A 23,856-nucleotide genomic window follows, 5' to 3' on the forward strand; every position below is an offset into this window, starting at 1 on the left:
CTTCACTTGATTATTTCCATTCTAATGACATTTGCCCACCTACTAAATTATGGCCTCAACTCCTCTCAATGAGGTATTTTTCTTGGAACTAATTTCAACCATGATCTAATGAATCCCTCATACCTATTCTTTTTTTTTTTTTTTTTTTTTAACGTTTATTTATTTTTGAGACAGAGAGAGACAGAGCATGAACGGGGGAGGGTCACAGAGAGAAGGAGACACAGAATCTGAAACAGGCTCCAGGCTCTGAGCTGTCAGCACAGAGCCCGACGTGGGGCTCGAACCCACGAACCGTGAGATCATGACCTGAGCCGAAGTCGGACGCTTAACCGACTGAGTCACCCAGGCGCCCCCCCTCATACCTATTCTTTAATAAGATCTGAAGTAGATGTTAAAAACTTTTGGGGGCCTTTCAACTATAAAAACTTAGTCCCCATGACCATTATAGACTTGAATCTCTTTCTGAGTCAAAGATATTTTCCCCTCCCCTGACTCTATGCATTTTTACTCCCCTCTTGCCTCCCTTCTCCAAGCATCAGTTCTTTTGGTGTTGAGGTCAAGGAGGATGGAGGAGAAGGAAAGGGCAAAATCTTTTTTCTTGGCTAGACTCCACTGTAAGTCTCTTTGGCAGTTGATGCCTTTGGCATGGCAGGTATGCAAATACTGATTCTCTTATAGGTACATGTGGGAGTTCTGGGAAAAGCCCAGCAAAGCCAATAGTAGGAACTGGTACTAGCATACCACTGGCTAGAAGGCAAGATTTTTGCTTCATACAGGATTCAATTCCAGTTTCCGGCCTCACTCAAGTGTATACACGCCACATCTCCTATCTTAAAACTCCACACTAACATTTATGACTTATTTCCAGGTTGAGTAATCCCCATGGGCTGGTATCTGCTTATTGCATACTGGCTGTTCTACCTTTTAGTTCTCTGTTCCCAGCACTACAGATTTCTTCTTTTTTTTTTTTTTTTTGTACTTTTTGGTATTCCTTTATTTTTCTTTACTCTTTTTTTGTACTGTGTATTAACATTGTTAGCTATATTTCCCCCAGCATTTGTTGGCTATATCCACTCCCCACCACACACACACACACACACACACACACACACACACACACAAATGCACATACACACAAATGCACACACACATATTTGAGAAGTGGAGTTGTATAACACAGGAAATCTGATCCAGTAGATCTGAGGAAGGACTCTGATATGTGAATTCTGAAAAATGCTCACCAGATGAGTTTATGTTGTGAATTGTATCGTCTCCTAATTCACTCACTGAATACCTATCCCATAATGTGATTGGAATTGGAAAAGGCATTTAGGGAGGTAATTAAGGCTAAAGGCTAAAGGTATTATGGGTAGGGCCCAAATCCCATAGGGCTAGAATCATTATTAGGAAAGGATTAAAACACCAAAGATCTTTTTCTCCACGTATACACATAGAGGAAAGGCTATGTAAAAAACATAGCAAGAAGGTGGCTCTCTCCAAGCCAGGAAGAGAGGCCTCACCAGAAACCAATCCTTAGAGCACCTTGATCTTAGACTTTTAGCCTTTAGAACTGTGAGAAAATAAAATTTTGTTATTTAAGCCACCCAGTCTGTGTTATTTGTTATGGTAGCACTGGTAGGCTGATCCGGTGTGGTTTTCAGTGCCCATGACTATCCTACTGAGAAGCTCTGTGCCAGACTCCTTCACAACGGTAACTGCAATGGGAAACTCCAACTCTGAATCACCAGCAAATATCATGAAAACCTATATTGGTCTAAATTTGCTTGGGCTTTGGAAAGCATTTTCTTTATATTTTAGTTTCTTTAATCTGTTTCATCCAGTCTTTAGCCTTACTCAATTCTGGCTGATCATCATAAGCACCTGTTATATAAGGAATATTAAGATGCCACGTATATGCCTATGTTATCCTTACTCTAAGCTTCAAATTTTATCTTTCCTTCACACTTCTTTTGTGTGTCTTCTTCTACATCAGAGAAAGAGAGCTTCTTTTTATTTTCAAGGTGAATCCTCTTTATTTGCTTTAGATCCTGCCTACTCCCCAGCATTTTTCTCTGACTTCCCTTGCCCTCCTTCTTCTCTGCCATGAAAAATACATAGTCAAAAAATTGACTTTCAGTGACTTGTTTTTTGATGACTGGTAAATTGGCTTCTTTCCAATATTTCTATTGGTAAGAAAGAAAAATTGACACGGAAAGAAGTTCCCTTGGGTCATCAGAAAAAAAGAGCAAGGCAATGGGTATAAATTTAGAATTCCTCTTTGGAGAGGTGATAGTTCACTTGTTCATTCATTCATGTCAATCTATTTTTGTTTTAAGCACTTATTAAGTGCCAGAACTGTCACCTTGATGCTAATGCCTTCTAAATAGACGTCTTTGTTTTCCTACCTTAGTCAGCGGAGAGGACATTTGTCAGGATCAACAATTGGTTAATGTTAAATGAATGAGTGACATTATTCTTGTCTTCAAGGTGCTGAATCATGAAAGTAGGTGAACTTTATAGACTGTTAACACACAGAAAAATGCTCAGGTATAGGAATTTAGTATTGGAACTAGCCAGGGAAAGAGAAAGAAGAACCAATGAAAGAACACGAAAGACACACGAAAGAACATTATAACAATGGAGGGAAAGAGATAGTAAGGTGCTTCAAAAATCACCTAAAGGAACTGTCCAAAATGTGTATTCACTGGCTCCACTCTGAACAAATTCAATCAAAGCTCCGTGAGTATGGCCCCAGGAATCTGCATCGGTAAGTGCACACAGGTGACTCAGCCGCACATTCTAATGGCATAAAAAACAAGAGATTCAAAGAAAAGGTGTGCAACAATAAAAATTATAGAGATACAAGCACTAAAAAATCTGAAAAATGTGAGATTCTCCAAATGTGGAAAAAAATTCAGCTGATTTTCCTTGTCTTAGCATAAAGAGATAGTGAAGTAAGCATTCACCAGAGATGGTGGAGCAGAAAGCTATGAGCCTGGATGCTTGATGGTTGTGTTCAGCAGCTGAATCAATCATACCATCACCTATCTTTGGACTTGTCAAGTGAGAATAATAAACCCCTAATCGCTAAAATGAAGTAAGTAAAGTAAAAATACACGTTTTAATTTGTAGTACATTTATTTGGTAGTAAGGGATAAAGAATGGTGCTGATGAATAATAGTAACATTTATTGAGCATTGACTACACCTAAACATTGTTAAGAGTTTTCTATAAATATCTGACCAAACCCTCACAACGACTCTATGATACACCATAACTCAGCACTGTTTATGGAAAAGTAAATGTGTTCCTTGTATGGAGGCAAAGAATATCAAAGGTAGTAAACATATGTTTCATGGCTAATGAAAAGATAGGAAAATGAATGTGGTGAACTTGTTAATACCCTGGTACTTTTCCAAGCATTTCTCCTGCCCGTCTTCTTTTGCATTAATTTAAATCCTATATATCTTTTGTGGCACCAGTCAAATCTAAATCCTCTTTTAGGAAAACTTCCTCAATAACATTTGAGTATGAGCTTTTCCTCTTTTGATTTTCTGGAATTTAAATTTAGGACCATACTCCATGACCTAGATTATATAATATTTGGGTTAGAAAAAAATGCCTTATACCTAGAAGAGTACAGGGTGTTAAATAATTCCTGTCAAAAGATGACAACTAACCGTTTTGCATTTTTCACCTATAAAAATTTTCCATTATGTGACTTGAAAATTCCTGTTTTAGCCTTACGCAAAACCATACTTCATTGAATTCAGCAAATGTAATTAATGTGTTACTAATAGACAACAGTTCTCTGTGATTTTCAGTTAAGTAATGTTTCTCTTGACATCTCTCTCTGGTGATCCAGGTTAATGGAATTTGAGAATACATACAACTATTTTTTATGAAGCATTGAATATTTCTCCTCTCATGCTTCTCTCCACGTGTCAATTCTCTTTAGCACTCTGTAAAAATCAGAACTTGTATATTCGCATATCTAATTTGGGAAATGATATGGTTTTAAATATATGCTGCTGTTGATATGTCTTATTTTGTCCTATTGCTAGGTGCATGTGACAGAATCCTTGGGGGTAAAGATCTTAATGTTTCCCTTTATACTTAATTACATTGAAGATTTTAGAAAACTGTCTATGAGTTATACATAATTAGTTCATGTTGAATTGATCAACTTATTAGAAAATAATCAATAGTTTTGATTTGCCTCACCAAATGTCACGTACTTTAATAGTTTGCAGAGCATTGTTATTTTGAACACATGGCCTATCTTCAAATAATGTTAATACCCCAAATAGTAACTTGCCATAGGATTTAAATACCTTTATAAATTTTGCATTGTAACTAAAAAAAGATAGTCATATATTCAAACTGCATTAAAAGAACTTTGTAAAATAGGTATTTCAACAAAAAAACCCACATTATTTTATTATTCTTAATATGCACTGATAGATCTCTAGGTCAGTATCCCTCATGGGATACATGAGGTCTTAAATGGGAGAATATGGTTTTATCTTACACAGTGGCATCTTTGAATTCAAGTAGTTCCATTTTTAGGAAGTGCTAATTAAGCAATGAAATATTTTCTTGATTTTTACATTGAGAATTGTCATTAAGGTGGTTTCAGTAATAAACCTGTTAGAGAAAAAAATGAATTTCCTTATGTAATGTGTACAGTTATTTCTATATTGCTTTCAGCCTGTATTTGCTATTTGAAGAATCAAAATATAAAAACCAAACTACACAGTACAATCATCTTGACTATGACAGTGAAAGTATATCAGTGTGTGTGACTCATATTTCATTAAAATGCATACAAATATGTTCTAGGATATATATGTATATAATCTCCATAAATGAAAACTCTTATTGAAATCATGTCTTAAAATGAAGATGCTGAGTAATTTTTCATGACCACAATAACTTAAGAGTATACATTTTATTATTTGGAATTGTAACAAACACGAAGTGCACAGATTCTAATTTAATCTATTATCCATTTTTGCTAGTGTAGTGTAGCAATGATTCCTATATTACTTTAATGTTAAATTCTTGATTAAAGTAGAATACATAATTCAATTTTCTATTGCGACTTATTTGGAGGAAAAGTTGGACAAAAGCCAATGATTCTTAAATTTCTCTAAGTCGTTTTGAAAAGATAATCTGTTCTTCTGAAAGCAGTCTTGAAATAGTGTCAGGAAGGGCTATTGTACCACACCAACCAATTCCTTAACAGTGATTAAAGAGAGGAAGAGAGGGGTAAGAGAGGAAGAGAGGAAAAACTATCGTTTTGCCCAAGTGCTAATTTTTCACGTCAAGGGCACACAGCTCAAAAGGTAATGTCTAACCTGGTAAGATACATAAATTGATAAAAAAAAAAAAAAATATATATATATATATATATATATATATATATATATATATATTAACAGGGTCAACTGGGCGTTTTTTGCTTTTTAAACTTTTTACGTATTTTGTTTCTAAGCCTTTAAAATATTTTAAAAGAAATGCTACCAGAGAACGAACATACATAATAAAGTCTTGCATCGCTTGTATGCTTTTAAGAAGACGTTACAAATATTCATTTTTCCAGTCCTGGAGTTAAGAGAAGGGAGGAGACTCCGCAGAACTTATCTTTTTGTTCTGATTAAGTGGTATTGAAAACAACACTGCTAAGATCTCTGGACGAGCGGCGACGGTTAGTTCAAATAGAAGCAATTGGAGGAAGATGGGACACGGTGTCTTAGGTAAGACAAATCTTTACATACAAGTGTGCATGTGTTGGAGGAAGGAAAAACAGTTTTATTTTTAAAGTAGATGTCTTACGAGTGGTTTCTTTTTTTATTAACTTGCAAAATCTCTTGAAATTTGGATCAAAGCAGGTTACTTCTTAGCCTCTAAATACCTCAGGTTTCCCGGTGTTTGTTTGTGTGTGTTTTTTTTCCATTTTTTTTTTTTTTTTTTTTCACCCACACGAAAGAAGGGTGTTGGGTCGAGATGCTACAAAGTGAACTAAAAGAGCCAATGGCTGGGTATAGGTAGGAAAAGCAAACCCAAAACGAAAACATGGGGATTTTAAGCGCGGATCCCGAGACATGCCTGGGTTAACCCTTTGGGCGCTGCAGCGGGGATCCCCGGTGTCTGGGGCCCGACCGACTGGAACGGAGACGAGGCGCCCCGCCCCCGTCGCGGGAGTGGGCTCTCCTCAAGGAGCGAGCGAGCTGAGAGGCACTTTTGGCGTCCGGCGCGTGCGTCACGGCCCGGGACGGGCAGCGAGTCCGGTACGAAGTGGAGCAGAGACGCGGCGAGGAGCCGCTCAAATGTCCGCTGGCGCGGGGTCAGCCTTAACCTGTCCTCGCCAGGAGCGCTCGCCCTCGCCCACCCGCCGGCCCAGCTCCCGGCTTCTAGAGGGGCGCAGGCCTGAGGGTGGTTCGGGCGGGGCCCCAGGTGAAGAGTGCCCGCGCCCGCCTGCGGCAGTCCTCGGCGTCCTGCCTCCACACTCGCGGCAGCCTACCGGCCCCGCGCCCAAACGGCAGCTGTGAGTGACTGACGGAGTCACCGCCCCTTGCGCTCCAGCCACCCCCTCCTCCCCCGCCGCCCCTCCCCCGCTTCGATACGTCATGGAAACACGGACGTCAGAGCTTCTCAGCCAATCGCAGGCAGCAGCAAGAGGAAAGGCGAGAGCGGGAGGGGGCGGGGGCAACGGCCGACCGAGGTTCTCGGGGAAGGAAGAGAGGGAGGGGCGTGTGGAGGCGCTTGTCCCCCGCCCCTCACTCCGGACACCCTTTCCCGACCGCGCGGCAAGTTCTAATCGTCGGGCGCGCGCTCGCCTGTCGGGGACGCGCTCGCTGGGTCCTCCCCTTAAACGCCCTCTCCACGCCGCTCGGCTCCTAGTCCCCGTTCGAGCCGCGCTACTTCGGCGCGCGCGCGCTTGCCCGCCCCCAGGCTCCCCGCGGGCTGCGTCACGTGACCGCGCCCAGCCGAGGCGGCAGCAGCGGCGGCGCGAGCTTCGGCGGCGGCGGCGGCGGCAGTGGCAGCGGGAGCAGCTGCGCCGCCAGCGTGGAGCGGGAGGCGTGTGGGTGTGGAAAGAAGGGAGCGCCAGACCGGAACGGGTGAGCGTTCACCTCCCCCTGCCTACCCCGGCAATCTTGCGGGCCACCCGGTGCAAACGGGGCCCCTGCCCGAAGCTTTGCGCATCCCCCTCGTGCTTGGCCGTCCGCTCTCCGGTGGCCACGACCCCGCCTGGAGCAGACTGGGCTGCGGTGCTCACGAAGGGGGCTGCACCCCGCCCGCCCCTACTGTTGCGGACGGCGGCGTGAGGCTGGCGGAGCTGCCCGTGCTGAGCGCGGCGCGCCCTGTGTGCGGCTCTGCGGAGCCGAGGAGGCGGGTCCTGCGGGGACGCGGGCGGCCACTCGGCGGCTGCCGGGCTCTGGGCGGGGGCCGGGCTGGGCGCCGCCTCCTCCTCCGCCGCCGCCTCCTCGCAGTGCAGCGTGAGTAGGGAGCCCCGGCTGGTGGACGCCGAGCCTCTGGGCTCCGCGGCCGCCTCATCCTCGAGGTGCAGCCGCACCTCCGCGTGGCGCCCCGAGCCCTGCGAGTCGGCTACGGACGAGTGGAGGACCGAGCCCCACTCTCCGTGCTTCCCGCTGCCCCTCACCGCTCTCACCCCCACCCCCCGACCCTCCTGCAGGCTCCCCTTCCTTCCCCCCTCGGAAAATGGTTCCTGTTGCCGGGCGAGGTGAGTGGCGGCTGCCGCCCGCCCGCGGCGGTGGCGGCGGGTCAGGTCACCTGCGGGGGAGGCCGGGCGGAACGTCGAGGTCGGGGCGTCGCGGCTGGGGTCTTGACAGCTGGGTGTTCAGTGGACTGCGGCGCAATCGGGACAAGTTGGCGGGGGCGTTCGGGGCGCCCCTCGCAGGTTGTCTCCTGCCGCGCTCGCCCCGGGAGATCATAAAGGTGAGCGGGTTCCTCAGCGTGCGCCTCAGCGCCGGGACCGGCCGGGAGTCCCCGCCCAGAGCTTGAGGGACGGGGCTCGGTGGGGCTTCGTGTCTACACCCGCAGCTCTTTGGCTTTTCTCAGCCGCCTCGGCCGCGCCATAGCCCATCTTGCTGCCGGCCGCCCCCGCCCCGGCGTGTGGTGACCTTGAGGGCAGCGGTGCCCTGCACTCTTTCCCCAAGCCCCAGGAGGGTCACCCTCTAATCCCCAGCTTCGGCCCCACTCGCGCTCCGCGAGCTGAGAGCGGGGTCCCCTACTCGTCCCCCGGCCGGGGCTGGTTGATTGATGCGTTGTCACACCGGACGGTGATTCCGCGGGGAGCTAAGGAGCAGCCTCGCTTTTCTCCCGGCGTCTTCTGGCCCCCCCAGGATGTTGACGGTTGCTTCCGATTCGGTTTTTTAGACTTAGTTTAAAAGGAAAAACAAACACCAACCCACAAGCCCTGCGTCCTCCACTCCCCCTTTGGAAAGGGTCAGTAAGAAAGAACCGCATTCCAGTTGCGGGGGTGGGGGTGTGCTCCCTTTATCCCATCCTGCAGGAGAATCTTTGGCTAAGCTAGTTAGCGACCCCTGGTTCTGCGCCGCGGTCACTAGCCAGGTTGGTGTCCGTGCGGATTTCATTCACCAGTTTTCTGCGGGACTCGCAGCGCTGGGAGAGCTCGCATCCTGTGCGGTGCAACGGTGCTTGGTGCCGAGCTGGGGGTGGGAGGGCCGTGCTAAGGGAAGTCAAAGAGGGTCTCTAAATCTGGGGAGGGCTGGACCCTATACCACACGCAAATTTTTACCTTTCCCTGGGGTTAGAGCCCAGCAGTCACCTTTGGCTGTTATGCATGCTACTTTTCTGGGTTTATTAATAATCTAATGGCTCCTGTTAGTATCGATTGCTGTTCACGATGAATTAGTTATATGGATTTTTTTCCCCATATGTGTGTAAGTATATGCATATATCTGGATTGTCTTTCAACATGGAAGCCTTTGTTGTGTTTAACCTCCCCCACCTGAGGACAGTCTTATTTTAAAATAAAGCTCTTGCTCAACGTGGGTGTATTTTATAATAAGAAGTACTTTTAAGGATCTGCTTTGTATGAGGCTGTCCTCAAGCAGAGGGTGTGTAACCCTTTGGATGGTGGCCCACGTGAGTCAATAAAGGGCCTTCACCGCTTGCCCTGCCGCTAGCCTTCCTCCGACACCCTGTCCTTGCGTGTGGCGGAGGCGGATTGGGGGTATTAGAGGGATTGGAGGAGAATCTGCTTTTTACTGGTGCGTTTCATTTGGGTCCCCCGCCCCCACCTTTTTCTTTTCCACCCTGGTGAGTTCAAATTTGAAGTAGATAGAAACGTTTTTCTTAAAGGGAATCTTTGAAAACTAGTACATGAAATGGGCTCACTTAGCTATGATTTCAGGGGGTCGTTTTAGTTTCTACCTTGCTTTGGACGAGACAGTTAAATTGCTGTAATTAAGGGTGGATCTCTGTCCTGATTTTGGTTTGGGTGTAACTGCAAAGATCTTTGAAAAGTAACTGTTATTTCCTACCATATAGTCTGCAAAAGTGAGTCACAATGGGTGAGTTGAGGACAGAGCGCCACCTTTAATTTAAAATTTCGTGATTTTTTTTTTTTATTAAAATGGTGAAAATTCAGAGTACGCCTTCTTGGTTTTTGTTGCGGCTATCATTATGACATCTCCATTTAGATGTTAAGGTGAAATTGTCTTTAATTTTTTGTGTGTTAATGGGGGTTCCTGGCATTCTATGGGAAATACTGCTTTTTAATTGACGCTTGTGACTTAATATAGGATTCTGAGATATGAGGTGAGAAACTAGTTTTGATTTGTGCTTGTGATAATGGAAGTAATGATAGTCTGGACCTACTTAGGAAAAGAAATAAGGAAATAGCTGCATTGTAAATAGATCTTTAAAATGAGCTATTGCCACCAAATAAAGGTACCTACCGTTATGATAGTGGTTTTGCAAGTGTTTTTTTTTTTTTAATACAGCGTATGTGCTATTAACAGATTTTACAGTAAAGATGCAAAAAATCTGTAAATTTATTAACCTTGAGTAAAGTTAGTAATTCTTCTTTGTTTTTCATCTTGCAACAGCTTGCCTTTTATGGTTTTACTGCAAGTTTTACAATTACTTGTTTTTAAATGATATAAATGAGGACTTCCAGCAGGAGTTCTTACATTCAAAGTTATTAAAGACCATGTTGGGAAAAGTGGTTTCTATATGGCTCCTTTCAAATGCATCTCATACAAAAATAAATGGAGTTTTTAATGCTCAGAAAATAAATGATATAGTGACAGTTGAATTTGTGAGATTCCCTTCCCTGCCCACTTGCTCCCCCCTGTCCCCCCCCCCATCAAAAATTGAAGGTACACTGTCTCTTTAGGCACAGGATACTTTTTGATAATTATTACTACAGATGTAACATGAAGAAATAAAGATTTAGCTCATGTAATGAATGACTGGATATTACCAAATGGTTTTCATCATCAACCACAAGATATTATTGCCCTTCTATCTGTATTTAAGGTTTAATTTGAACACTTGCAGTTTCTTCATAGACTACTGTAAACCATAAGCTGTTCAGCTACAGATGTTTCATTAAGTTAAAATTGAACACAAAATTTGAGATGAAGAGTGGCTTATGCTTTTTCAGTCTGTGGAACATGGCCTCATGTTAAGGACATTAGTTGAGCAATTAGGTTGATATATGTAAAGTAATCATACATTGTTATGCATAATTTGATAGAATCTTCAATTTGGGGGTTAAATTTACCAAATTCCTTTGTCTGACAGACATGTTAACTTAATTTTGGATGAAACAGTCTCTTACCTTGTGAACTGAGTTGTATAGGTCAACAGGTTTTAAGACGAATGGCCAGTTACAATTGTCAGTCTTTTATGTACTAAAAATAACAAAAAGAGCATTTGCCCCTTTCTTTCTTACTTTTTTGCATTTACATGCAGCTGAAATTGGTTTGTTTTCACTTTTTAATTCCTGAATTTTGTAATAAATGAGCAAAAACATAAAGGAGTAAAGATCAGGGAGCAAAAACCTAAGAATTAAATTTTTGCAGCTTGGGTAAGATTTTACTTGCCCAGTTGGAGGGGAATGTTATTATCTAGTCGGTGTCATGATATATAAAAGGGTAATGTGAGTAGCTTATTTTGGAATATATAGAATCTGTGGTAACGTCAAAAGCAAATGATACAGAGTAGTTATGGGAAAAATATTTGGAAAGAGAAAAAACTTTTAAAAAGATGTCTTTTTTAGCTTTTACAAGTGTTTTACATAAACACACATGTACGTTGTTGCTTTGATAAAAAAGTTTTATTATGGAAATTGCCAGTCATGAGAAAGTACAGAGAATGATATACTCAGTGACCAATACTGACAATTATCAATTGGTGGCCCATCTAATTTCATTTCTATCTTTACACATGAAATAGATCTGTTATAAATGGGGACACAGGTAACTGAAGTGAATTTATGTGAATTTTACTGGTAATTTACAGAATACACAATTAATGTCCAATATCTAATTGAACCTGAAAGGTAATTTTTATGTTCTTCATTGTTTTACAGCAAGCTCTCAGATTTTGCTCTCAGTAATAATGCTTTTGGTCTGTAAAGTGCTTTACAGTATTTCAGAATATAACATGTACTACCTCATTTGAGTCCACAATAAATAATCCTGTGAGATGAGTAAAATCGGTAGTCCCTCCCCGCCCCACCCCAGTTAGGTAAACTGATTTGTCTAGGCCCCACAGGCACATAGCTAACAGCTAGATTAGCCAGAACTGGACTCTAGGTGGCTTCTTGGTTTTGCTCCATTGCTCTTTCCATTATACATGTTTTTATGTAAGTTTGTGAACGTTATGTAAGTTTATGAAAAATCAGTTTCTGATCAGAATAAATTTAATAGTGTAATATAAATAGATATGTTTGGGTTTAACTTTATACATATACTCTATTGCTTATGTTTGGTATAATGTAAACAGTTCATACTCTGATTTACTTAACAGCTCAGTAAGATGTATCTGAACATATTTGAAATACTATATTTTTAATATTGTGGATTGGATCATTCTTAAGTAAGGAATTTTGTTTTCAAAGACCGGTTGGTCTTTGAAATGATTAAGGGTGTCTTGTATCTTGTGTTAAAATGGCCTATGCTACAGGTTTCTTTTAATTTCTGCTGTAATTTTTTAATGCACTTGTTTTTCTGCCAAACATATATATTACCTGAGTCTTTTTGAAATATTAATTTGTAATGTCATTTAGTTTTACAAAGGTCCCAAACAAGGAGATTTTAGTTCCTCAAATACAAAAGCTTTTTATAAATCTCGCAAGGCAAGTAAGTAGTGGTTCTCCAGCATTAGTGTGCATGAAGATTACCTGGGGGAGTTATTCAAAGTGCAGATTCCCTGGCGTTGCCCCTGCAGTTCTGATTCAGCACATTTGGGGTGGGGCCCAGTGGTCTGTATTTTGAGAAACATGTTAAATTTGTAACTAGGTTAAAATTATATTATGCAGTAGGAATGCCTTTATAAATTAGAAGGGCATCATTGATTTGTTTGACTTGGAACATAGCAGAGTTAGTGCTTTCAAACAATTTTGACTCTTGTAGCCAAGTTTGACTTGTGGACTTGGTGGGTTTTGTAACAGTTGTAAACCTGGTAAATTGAAAATATTCTTCTTATCTTTGTTCACTGTCTTCTTTCAGAAGATCCATCTGTGATTATTTATTAAGTTACTTATTATTAAATGTTGTAAACTCCTAGACAAAGAACATTCTTTTTGTTTTCATGCCCCAGTGTCTGCCATTTCCAAATGACTTTAACGTGGGGACTTATTTTTGTGAAAATAATGCATATTATGTCAGGACAGTACTGTATATTTATGCTTTAGTCTAGCTCTTATTTTTTGGTAGAAAGAAAAATTTTGTATGTTCCTTAAAAGGACATACATTGGTGGATAAGTAGTGGTCCTTAGAATTTCAGTTAACAAGCAGCTGTTCCTTCAAAAGCAGCAGGTTAGTGCCTAATGATTTTTCAAGAATATGAATAAGACTAATTGATAATTTACTGTTCTGTGCATTAAAGCAAGTTACTGCTCCTTTTACTTAAATGTTAAATAACAATTTGTACAGCAGTTTGTTTAGCCCTCTACTATAAGGTCCAGTCGATGTAAACTGATTTGACTTTTTAAACTATTTTATCTAATATTATATACCACATATGGATTACTTTCTATTTAAAACCAGTCTTAAAATACAGTTGTTGTTGCTTTGTTATAACAGGATGGTAAATAGCTTATATATCTGTATTTAAAATACATTTTATAATGAAATTAATTGAAAAGTAAATCCATTTCAAGACTGTGTTGAGCATTTTGTTGTTGTTCCAAAAAGTTAGACTTAATTGGCTGTGCTTTAGGATATATTTAGGAATTATGGGTTATAATTTACAAATGACTGTAGAAATTGAAACTAATAAAGAGTTTTGGCAGAGAGATCCAGATAAACTATGGGTAAACTGTTAACCATATTCTTTTGAAGCTACTTCTTATTAAAATTTTCCTAGGATAGTGTTAACTATTTTAAACAGTATGCAGTGTTTTTCGTTAACTCTTTGCTAAAAACATTATTTGGTATTTTTAGGTACAATAACTTACAACAATATGGTATCTCAAAATCTGGGATATCTGCTTTGTATTAATATTACTGTCACCTGGGCCTCTGGGGGAAAGAATAAGGATAGTTTTGAATGGACCAGTGCTTGCTTACATTGTGAAATCTGAGATTATACTGCCTAACTGTAAACTGGTATGACTACTGTAAAAACCTGGTAACTTTAGGAGAAAAAGTTGTATTTTCTGAAAAATAGATCTTAAAAAGGATTTGATTGTTTAAAAGATGCTTTTTAAATAACTTCGTTATTAACTGTGGATTTATTGTTCACTGTACTAATTCAGTGAGTTTGCTCCCAGAAGGATATTAAACAATTTTTTTACTCTCAAAATGCTCAGATCTGCTGCTTTAATCTACCCTTCATATTTGTGCCAGAACTTTTTTGTTGTTGTTAAAAAGCTTTCCTGCTGTCATTTCGTCACTAAAACTTTTAACGGTTCCTCATTTTTCTCTTTATCAACACGCACCTTGACTTTGAAGGCCTTTTGTAAAGTAGCTCAGTATTTTCCAAAGTGTCTGTTAGAATGCTGGTTCTAAGAAATATTAATAGGGGTTTTATAAGGGTAGAGGGGCAAAACCAACATCCAAGATTGCTGGTTTATGCAGTTTTCCCTTTGGTTCTTCTCCCGTCCTTTGCTGTGCTCACATGGACTGAATCTATGTAAATGTGTTTACTGTTTTGCTCCTGTTTCACAGAGTCCCTTTTAGTGGATCATCCCACCTGTCACTTTTCTATATTACCTTCAAGGATCACCACTTTTCTATACTACTTAATGGAATCACCACTTTGTACACCTCCGGTGGGTGCCATTCGCGTAGGTCACACTAGGAATCATGTTTCCTGCAGCTGAGAACAGTGCTGCAGTAACTTAGCGCTGTCCACTGCCCACTCTGTGACAGTCACAGTCTGGCAGTCTTCCATATACACCCTTCTCATTACCTTTGCTGTCATTATGTTTTTTCCTCTCACCTGATAGGAGCCTCGATCTTCTTGTCTAAGTGTTCCATCCTTCAGAACTCAGCATTAGTCTACCTTTCTCAATCATCACTCATTAATTTTCTTGTCTGAATTTCTCTGCATTTGTAGTCTGGGTCATACACTTCCATTTATTATGAATCCTTTTTGTTTTAGTCATTATTTCATTTGGAAATAATATAGAGGAGTTGAGATAAGAACATGGGTTCTTTTTTTTTTTTTTTTTTTTTTTTAAATTTTTTTTTTCAACGTTTTTTATTTATTTTGGGGACAGAGAGAGACAGAGCATGAACGGGGGAGGGGCAGAGAGAGAGGGAGACACAGAATCGGAAACAGGCTCCAGGCTCCGAGCCATCAGCCCAGAGCCTGACGCGGGGCTCGAACTCACTGACCGCGAGATCGTGACCTGGCTGAAGTCGGACGCTTAACCGACTGCGCCACCCAGGCGCCCCAAGAACATGGGTTCTTGAGGATATAAAACTTTAGCAAATGTCCAATCAGTATTTTTTGGCATATTGATTAAGGACTTAGATATTGTGTAGCTTGCATTAAGGGAAAGCAGATAAGGTTAAGGAATTTTTCTTGGTAAATTTCTAAAAACGTTTTTTACCCCTGTAGTTTTTATTTATTTAAAAAATTTTTTTTAATGTTTATTATTTTTGAGAGAGAGCTCTAGACAGACCCACAGAGCATGAGCGGGGGAGGGGCAGAGAGAGAGGGAGACACAAAATCCAAAGCAGGCTCCAAACTCTGAGCTGTCAGCACAGAGCCCCACACAGGGCTCGGACGCATGAACCATGAGTTCATGACCTGAGCTGAAGTCAGATGCTTAACCGACTGCACCACCCAGACGCCCCTTCCCTTTGTAGTTTTAACTTAGATGGACTTATAGGACAACCTGTTTTACTTCTGGAAAACAACCATATTCCACAGAATGTTGCTGGGACAATAGAATTTATCTTCTATATTGGAAGTCCTCCATTTCTTAATTTCAGTTTAGTAGTTAGTCTTTTAGGTTTTATTCTGATTGTAATGAATCATTACATTAGCAAAAATTTATATTGTAAAGTGACCAATTTCACCTTTCCATTATTTCTGTGACTTCTTTCATCACGGTGGGTGTTCTTCAGATGTGTTTGTTGGATCTGTAGTCCATTAGCATATTTATTGCATGATGTAAAATGCGATAATTTGAAGCCCATATTATGGTTTAAAGTATAAACCATGATACCCTTGTTGTTGCTCTTTATTGATAGAAATACTGTTGGAGCTAAGTTTTTAACATTTTTTTTTTTTTAATGTTTATTTTTGAGAGAGAGAGAGAGAGAGAGAGCATGAGCAGGGTTGGGGCAGAGATAGATGGAGACACAGAATCTGAAACAGTCTCCAGCCTCGGAGCTGTCAGAGCCCAACACAGGGCTCAAACCCACAAACCATGAGATCATGACCTGAGCCAAAGTCGGACTCTTAATCTGCTGAGCCACCCAAGCGCCCCTGTTGGAGCCAAGTTTTTAAATGTATGTTTACTGCAGGTTCTAATTTTTTCAAGAGAGAGTTCTTTTCCATGAACTGAGAGGGAACTGTTACCTCATGAGCTGGTGCAGGATCATTGTAGGCATCAGGAAGAAGTATAGGTATAGGTCTGTGTTAAAGTTTAAAGCATAGTGTAATTATACTAACTGCCTTCCTTAGGTCAAGAAAGGAAAGCCTCTACTTGACTTTATCATTTCTGTTAAATGTTCATGGAATACATAAACTTATAATGTCAAACATTTAAGCAATTTAATATAGATTTATATAGAGTTATTATGTAAGCTGTTATATTACAAAAAAACACTTGAGAAAATTTTCTCTCCAGAGCTCATTCATTTTCCAGTGATTGTTCTTCCAGCCCTTTTAAATTGTATAGACCTAATTATTGGTAAGGTATTATTGAAGGAATTCTGAGACTTGCTCCTGCTTTAACATGGCAATAGTAATCATACTATATAATTGCTGATCTAAAGAGTGTAGAATGATTTTGATAGTGAAAAAAAAAATAAAAAGAATCTGTGAAGGCAGAAATCTGTGAAGCTAGCAAAAGTGGAATGGGTTAGGGCATGATCTTTTCCTCCTGGGACACACATGGATAACATTTGCACATTACTTACTCCATGCTGCCTGTCTAGGACCTAGAGTTATGTGAGATTTTCAGTTTTTTGCTATAATTCTTTTTCCCTTACTTATGCCTAAAATGAAGTAAAAGATGCCTTCAGTAGTCTTTGTTTAAAAGGTGAATCACATAGGGGCGCCTGGGTGGCGCAGTCGGTTAAGCGTCCAACTTCAGCCAGGTCACGATCTCGCGGTCCGTGAGTTCGAGCCCCGCGTCAGGCTCTGGGCTGATGGCTCGGAGCCTGGAGCCTGTTTCTGATTCTGTGTCTCCCTCTCTCTCTGCCCCTCCCCCGTTCATGCTCTGTGTCTCTCTGTCCCAAAAATAAATAAAAAACGTTGAAAAAAAATAAATAAATAAAAAAATAAAAGGTGAATCACAGGCGTACCTGGGTGGCTCAGTTGGTTAAGCATCTGACTCTTGATTTTGGCTCCGGTCATGATCTCACGGTTTGTGGGTTCAAGCCCTGTGTCTGGCTCCTTGCTGACTGTGTGGAGCCTGCTTGGGATTCTCTCTCTGTCTCCTTCACTCTCTGCCCTGTCCCCCAAAATAAATAAACTTTAAAAAAAAAAAGTAAATCACAAGCCAGGGTCTTTGGACAATCCTGACACTAGTACCATGGTGGAGAACTTTTGAGTTAAAGGGCAATAATGCAAAGAGAGGACTGAAAACAAGGAAGGTCAGTCTGTGACATGGGAAAGAGGTGATGGCAGAGTCTAGGGAAAGGAGATAACCTAGCATCAGATCCTCTGAATGTCTGGTATCAGAAGAACAAACATCTATCAGGCAATCCTTCCCTGAACACAGAGTGGATTTAGAGTAAAGTTTCAATTCACCTGCGTAGGCTCTTTTTATATATGTAATTGAATGCTGGAACTTACCTGATCTGCTGCCTCTGGTCCTCTTGCCACGTCATTCCTTTTGCTAGGAATACCCACCTTTCTCAGACTATTCCTGTGTCTTTATGGTATGGGTGACTGGACCTAAAACTTCTGATTTCGGTTTTTACTCTGTGATGTTATGTTAAGATCGCTCCAGATTTAAATTTGAATTTTATCTTCAGTAAAAAGCCAAGTGACCTTGGGTAAATCACTGGGTTTCTTTGTTACCTCCAAAAAAGTAAAAAATATAAGGTCAAGGAGTTTTTTTTGTTTGTTTTTTTTTTCTTGGAAGTGTTGACTTAAAGTTTTTTTTAATGGCCGTTGTAGATCTTCTCTCCCCACTCTGCCCCAGATTTTCAACCATTTAATTCTTTATTCTTTTGGGTTTGCCTTCTAATTTTGTCTTGTAACTAGTTTATCATCATTTGATGTTTCGTCTGTGATAGGCAGTTTCATTCATGAAAATGATCTAGCTTTTCGATAAATGTATTTATCTAAGACTTCCAGTTAAAGAAGTGGAATATAACTGGCATTTAACTCTGCTCCCTACCAAAGATATACTGGAATGTGAGAATGTGTGAGTTTACATATTATGTTAAGATCTGCAGCCTTCTTCCCTCACTTAGCTTTCAGGCTGCTGGCTAGACTTATAGTTGCCTTCTCTGAGGACTCTGACCAGCTGTGGAGAAAGGACCTAAAGATTCTGGCATTGGCTCTGTGCTTGTGTGAGGGTTTGTCCAAAAAAAAAAAAAAAATCTCCACGCACCCTACAGTGAACTCCATAGTCAGAAAGTCCCACGTGTGAATCCAGAACTCGTATTTAGTTTGTGTTCTGTTTTGTTCTTTCAGAATTAAAAAAAAAAAAAAAAAAAAAAAAAAATTGTTACAGCTCTATTAAGGAATGATTGATGTACAGTACACTGCACATATTTAAAATGGCAAACTTGATGGTATATGTATATTGCAGTGGAAATATCACCATGGTCAAGTTAATGAGCACAACCACTCCCCTAAAATTTTTCTTGTGCTTTTTTTGTAATCTTCCCTCTCTTCCCTTTTCTGTCTCCTCCTTTCCTCAGGCAACCACCTATCTGCTTTCTGTCATTATAGATTAACTTGAATTTTCTAGAATTTTCTTGTACATGGAATCATACAGTATGTGCTGTTTTTTGCTCTGGCTTTCCTTCAGCATAGTTACTTGAAATTCACCCATGCTACATATATTCATAGTTCAATTTTTGGTATTGCTAATAAAGATTTGCTTTTATGGGTATACCACAATGTGCTTGTCCATTTATCTGTTGATGGACATTTTCAGTTCGAGTAACCTGTATTATCCATTCGTATCTTTTGTTCACTTTTTAATTAGGTTGTCTGCCTTTTTTTTTTATTGAGTTGTAGTTTCTTTATATACTCCAGATAAAAGTTCTTCAGGAAACATTTATGTTTGTGTTGGGAGTGGGAGGAAGAATTGTGTATAGCCATTAATAACACCTGAATGTGAAAAAGCAAGCTGGAGCACTGCAATATTATTTGTAGAGATGGGCTTACGTACTAAAATGAATGGCACCTATTTCACATGACCTCTGAGTGGAGTATGGAGTAAGGGGACTAAAAGAGATGCTAGTATTTTACGAAAATAAAAAATAAAAATAAAAAATAATCCTTGTAGATCAGTTTCTCTAAATGAATGTTACGCACATATAAGTTTTCAAAAATGAATACATGTATGGACTAAGTTGATACGTGTAGATAGCCCAGGTATCCATCTGTAATTCACTTCTTGTGTCTGTACATTCTTGGGCAACTTAGATTCAGAATTCAGTATTACTTTGGGTAAAAGAATAAATTTTTATAAAAATGTAAGTGAGCAGTGTGGACGTGACTGAAAATAAAACAGTCCACCACAACACAAGAGCCTTGATTTCTCCTGAAAGTTTTCTACTTTGCAAGTTCAAATTCATTCCTTTGTTAGGTAGAACAGCTGGTTGCCATCTTTGGTTTCTTGAGTTTCTCTGGGATGTTCCACACCACCACCACTCCTTCCCCCACACCCCAAGCAGCTCATAAAAACCTGTAAAGACATTTTTTCCCCCAAATAATTACATATAGTGCTCTTCCCTAATAAGAGTCTGGTATGTGATTTCTCCATTTCTTCATCTGGATAAGTATATGCTCTTAGTCTTAAAAGAGTTTAATCCCATGAAGTGTTGACTTGTGAGAGACTCTTTAATAAATCTGTTAAGGAGTACGGTTTTGTAGGTGTGTCTTAAGAATTAGCCATATTTCAGAATTCTACCCCCTTCACTAATTTCTTATCTTCCCTTTGAGGAACTTGATATTTGACTAAATTTCTTCCTTGTTGCTCTTTTTGTAAAGGAAGTGGAACCTCAGGGGGAGATAGCAGTTGACTCTTAAGAGTTGTTGGAATTCAAAAAGGAAAAAAAAAAACCCAAAAGCTACTGTTCTTTTACCAAAGTGCCATGAAAAATAGACCAGCTGGCTCTAAAACACAGTACTGACTTTGACTTAGATAAAGGGAATTTAAAATTATTGGAAAAGGGGCACCTGGGTGGCTCAGTTGGTTATAAGTTAAGCATCCGACTTTAGCTCTGGTCACGCATGATCTCACGCTTCCTGAGTTTGAGTCCTGCATCAGGCTGTCTGCTATCAGCACAGAGCCCGCTTCAGATCTTCTGTTCCCTCTATCTCTCTGCACCTCCCCCAGCTCATTCCATATGAAAAAATAAATAATTAATTTAAAAATTAATTAATTTAAAAAATAATAGAATAATTGAATAAAGTGAACACCACTGTATTTCTTTCTACCTGCCAGGTATTGTTCTATACCCTTTATAAACATTAATCTGTTTAAAGCATGGGTTCTGTGGAATTTTGGGGTGAGAGATATTACTGAAAGTGGAAAGAGTTATTAATGGATTTAAGGGAAAATCCTAAAATACAGTGACTTATCTAACTTTTTTTTTTTTTTTTTTTTTTTTTTTTTTTTTTAACCAATATAAGATGTAACAACACTGATGGTATAATGTTTGGGGAATATAGACCAATGTAAAAATGAAACACACTCATGATCCTGCTTGTGTTTATTTTTGATCCTTTAAAAAATCTGTACACTTACTAACATGCTTGAGGTAGTGTAGGTATAATTGTGTGCTTTTAAAAGCTATAATATTTTCTCATGTCATTAAATTTTTTTCATTAACATCATTTTAAACACTGTAGTATTCCATCCTATGGCACATTTCCTTGTTATTGGATATTTGGGTTTTGAGATTTTCTCTTATGTTAAATAATCCTTCAACAAACACCTTTATTTATAGTTTATTTTCATCTCTGATTATTTCCTTTGTAATTACTGGATTTAAAGGGTTTTGGTAGTTATCTCTTCATTAAGATTTTTCTTCTGGTTAGGTATTTGGGATTCTGTCTTTTCTTGCTATGTGTACAGTTTATGCCATTCATTCTGGGTCCTTGCTTTGCTTTATCAAATTCTCACAGCATTTTTAAAGACTCCTATTTTGTTGTTGTTTACATGTTTGTGATACTCAGTTTGAGAGCAGGTCTGTTCATCTTACCGTTGCTCACCCCTGGCACAATGCCTTCTACCTGTAAGGTTCTTAATGACTCTTGAATGAGCATCTTGTGTCTTGTCTTGGGCATGAATCCACTGACATTGGACTCCAGTAAAATGCTTGTTCTGTCTCTCCTTAGAAACCATAATATGCTTGTGGTGAGAATTTATCACAAGGCACTGTTCCTTTTAAGTTCTGCTAAATAATATGTCAGCTGAATGACACTGTTGAAGATGAGAAATACTTCGTTATAATTATGCTGTATAAAATTAATCCTTTCTGAAACAGTTCCACCATCCCTGCTTTTAGAGGGTAGGATAAGTAGACTTTACTAAGTAGAATAGAATACTAAGAAGCCCATAGAAATGTGTGTTACTTTTATTTCAGAATGCCAGTGATACATAAAGTTTTTCTAAAATGTTTCTTTACAGATTAATATATCTTTTCTTTAATAGAGGAGAAGACTACAAAAATCTAACGTTAAACTTTTAAGTGCAAATGTATGTTGAGTTAATCCTCATTAGTAGAGGTTCTGTACTGTTTACAAAATAAAACTTTAGAGTTTTAGGATAGTGTCCTAGCAGTCTCTAGTTATGACATCGTATCTGGCTTTTCTTTTTTCTAATCCTCAGATTTTGAGTGGAAAATTTAAGATTTTGGATAGATACGTTCCTTCAAAAAATATTTATGTGATCACTGTGCTAGACAGTAACAACTGTGACCTGCCAAGAAGAGACACTGTTAAGCAGAGCTTTAAGTTTGCCTCTCGCAGTGTCCAGTGTTCCTTCTCAGTTTCTTTTTTTATGCGGTGATTCATCAGGTGCCGTGTGCTTCCAGGGAACCGATGTTAAGTGTGTGCACATGTCTCCTTCCTGGTCTTTGATCTCTTCCTGTAATGAATGGGGATATATTGTTTCCAACTCTTCTTCTACAAAGAAGAAAGGCATTTTGGACTCTGCTGTCAAGTTTCCAAACCTCAATAGTTTTGCTACCATCGTTTGCTATTTTTAGAACTCTTGATAGTGATCGCTGTCCTTCTGTCACTATTACTTTTGGAGGTTTTTTGAGTTGTGCGGAGCTCTCCTTTATTTGCACATAGAGTCAAGGTACAGAGCCAGGCTATCAGTTCTGAGTTGTGTCATCATCTTGGACTTGCCCTCACGGTCTCCATTCTTGTTGGGTATCTGTAGATTCAAATTGAATGTTTCACAAAGGGAGGCTATATTGGTGAAGATCTTGGTCCCAAAGGGATGGAAAACTTTTTTTGAAGAGATTCTTTGGCCATGCCTCTCCACTGTATTCAATACCAGGTAGCTCCATGAGGCAGATGCCCCAAGGAGTTGAAAAGGAAGAAATGTTGAGTGATGGGGGGGGGGGGGGGGGGGCGCTAAACAGATCACTGTTTAGCGGAAAGCTGCAAATGTACACTAAGAATTTTCTCAAAAGTTGCTGGGTTATGGTGGTGTTGAGAACTTTAAGGTGACAGCTACAGAAGTGGGATGTGGTAAAGGAAGGAGAATAGGACAGGTATGTAGTTGACTGTAACTTTTTAACATTTAGTAGCTATACATCAATATGTATGTGTTTAAATACTAAAACCAGGTGTTGTTTTTTTCTCTTAAGTGCTACCTCTTAGTTACTTGGAAAAGTTATAGGTGAAAAGGATAAAATGTACCAAAACAACTCTATCATGGTATTCTGCGGTGTTGAGGTCAGTGAATAATGGTCTTGTTGTGGAATGCGGATCACTGAACTAATTGCTATCTAGAAGGCCTCTGATTGGGAAGGAATGAAGGAGGAAGGAGACTAGAAGAATAGGGAGAAGGAGTAGGGTAATTTCCCTCCTAGCCCAAAGGCTATTATTTATCTGTCTTCCTGAACCATGTAAAACAAGTGGAGAACCAGGAAATTGGCAGGAAAGTCCTCTCAGAAGCCAGAAGTCCATGCATAAGAACTCTCAGTGCCTCACTTCAACTTTAGGTGTTAACTAGGTGTGTTCTCTAGCATCTTGAGTATATTCCTGTAACATTTTGATGACTGATTTCCGGGCATACTGCAGATAAAACCAAAACTGGAGAAACTGCAAAGGTTGTTCAGAGGCAGGTGCAAGTATTACAGGAAAGAATTGAAAATTGACATTTGACAGTGGAAAAGGAGGTTTTTAAAACCAAAAATAAAAATTCACAAAACCTATTAAAAAACAGCCATGGAAAATTTTATTCAAAAACAATAGCTCTGTGCTGCTCTTCCCATCTGGACCAGTCATCTTTTGGGACTCCTTATGGAACTCCTTTGTGAAGATGAAGCCTTCCCAGCTCATCTAGAAAATTAGAAGCTTCTTTCTGGCACTTACTGGATTCATGTGTGTCCAGTTAGACTCTGAGCCACCTGTGCTGCCCCATCTCTGCCATGACAATGATCACCTTCAGTCATACCAGCCTGTTCATTATTCTGTGACACACTTTGCACATCACATTCCCCTTGCCTGAATTCCTCACATTACAAAATACTGCTCTTCCTTCGGGAAGCACTGAGTCAGTTCTTTGATGAAGCATTCTCC

At 40.1% G+C, this 23,856-nt stretch overlaps 1 protein-coding gene across 6 annotated transcripts in view; it reads left to right on the forward strand.

The window, feature by feature from the left end:
* The first annotated feature begins 5,740 nt into the window (after positions 1 to 5,740).
* ATP2B1 (ATPase plasma membrane Ca2+ transporting 1) overlaps positions 5,741 to 23,856 on the forward strand; it is a 131,470-nt gene continuing 113,354 nt past the window's right edge. Inside the window, exon 1 of one of the 6 annotated variants that reach the window (XM_053895584.1) lies at positions 5,741 to 5,759. The gene's annotated coding sequence lies outside the window, so the exon portion shown is untranslated. Of the gene's footprint in view, positions 5,760 to 6,768; positions 7,125 to 7,410; positions 7,748 to 23,856 lie in introns of those variants that run through there. The other 5 variants (XM_019446410.2, XM_019446408.2, XM_019446405.2 and 2 more) reach the window with 5 other exon arrangements.

The sequence above is a fragment of the Panthera pardus genome, unplaced genomic scaffold, assembly GCF_024362965.1.
Source record: "Panthera pardus isolate Hobbes unplaced genomic scaffold, ASM2436296v1 HiC_scaffold_6, whole genome shotgun sequence".
NCBI lineage: Eukaryota > Metazoa > Chordata > Mammalia > Carnivora > Felidae > Panthera > Panthera pardus.